Here is a 1,536-nt window from a genome sequence, read left to right as displayed (position 1 = left end):
AAGAAGCTGGGGGAGGAGTCTGGCCAATAGCCAGCAAGGAACTAAGGCCCGCTGTGCACCAACCTGTGAGACACTGAACCTTGCTAGCAGCCACGCGCGTGAATTTGGATAAAGATCCTCTCCTACTTGGACCTTTAGATGGCTGCAGCCTTGTGAGAGACCCTGAGCCAGTGATATCCAGCTAGGCTGCACACGAATTCCTCACACACAGAAGCTTTGAGATAATAAATGATTATTGTGCATTTAAGAAGATTTTGTTCATGTGTATGGCATAGAAGATGAATTCTTCCTCTTCCACCGGGAATGAAGAACCTCAGGCTCTACCGCTAGCTGACCAGCTACGGGATCGAGCAGCAGATCCATTAATTAGGAGAGCCATTACCCAGGATCAGGGGTGTCTGCCTGGCTTTATTTTATTTATGGACTATCCCAACCCGTCTGTTGCCCACTAGGCTTTACTCGCTCTTCAATGCTTGGCAGAATGCCGTGCTAACAGAAAAAAAATGGAAGGAGAACTGGGCATAATGTTAAGCTTGCAAAATGTTGTATAGAAAATTACAACTCCAGGAGAAATAAAATGTTGGCCTCTGAAATCTATGGCATTCCTCAATCTTCCAATATGGCACATGGTGACAGTTTCAATGAAATGAATTCATGTAGAAGGAAAGCTTGGGTTGTTTTTTTTTTCTGGGAATTACAAGCAAATGTGTCCAAACAGTGGTTTTCTATATAGACAGTCTTGATGACACATCTCAGAGAAGTCTACCTGAAGAGGCTTTGTTAAAAAATTAAAGGCATTATTAGTTTTACTTTTCAAATGGCTGTCCAAAAGATGTGTGGTGAGAATCCGTTCAGATTTGAGAGCAGAGCCTTCGGCAGCAGCAACAGGATTAATGGAGGTTATGAAGGCTCAGCAGGTGGTGGAAAGTGGAAGCAGAGAAGAGATGCTGGTCCCTTCAGGGGTAAGGCTGTGGAAGTAAAGCAGAGTTGCTGGACGACCTGCCAGCCTGAGGGTCAGAGCCCACAAAGGAGGAGGGTGAAGCAGTGTGGGGTTGGCTCCCACCTAGAGGGTGGAGCTAGCTGGCTGAGCACAGCCAAGAACTTTTAAAAATATTTTTTATTGTTTAAAGTATTAATATAGTATTACATATGTCTCCTTTTTTTTCCCATTGGCCACCCCCTCCCCCCAGCACACACCCCACCCTCCTAGTGTCTGTGTCCATTGGTTATGCTTATATGCATGCATATAAGTCCTTCGGTTGATCTCTTAACCCCCACCTCCACCCTCCCCTGCCTTCCCTCTGAGGATTGATGGACTGTTCAATGCTTCATGTCTCTGGAATACTGTGCTGCTGTAAAAAAGAAAGAACTCTTTCCATTTGCAAAGGCTTGGATGGACCTGGAGAGCATTATGCTAAGCAAAATAAGCCAGTCGGAGAAAGAAAAATATCACATGATCTCGCTCATTTGTGGAATATAATGAACAACATAAACTGATGAACAGCTGAGAACTTTTTATCTAGATGGTTTTACTGA

General features: G+C 44.4%; 1 pseudogene across 1 annotated transcript; it reads left to right on the top strand.

Moving 5' to 3' along the window:
* The first annotated feature begins 278 nt into the window (after positions 1-278).
* Positions 279-1,108, top strand: LOC307105428 (armadillo repeat-containing protein 1-like; annotated as a pseudogene). The gene has a single exon. The product of its transcript is annotated as an armadillo repeat-containing protein 1-like (transcript).
* Positions 1,109-1,536: the final 428 nt, after the last annotated feature.

This window comes from Cnephaeus nilssonii (assembly GCF_951640355.1).
Source record: "Cnephaeus nilssonii genome assembly, chromosome: 9".
Lineage (NCBI taxonomy): Eukaryota > Metazoa > Chordata > Mammalia > Chiroptera > Vespertilionidae > Cnephaeus > Cnephaeus nilssonii.
This window is presented reverse-complemented; position numbering and strand designations above follow the sequence as displayed.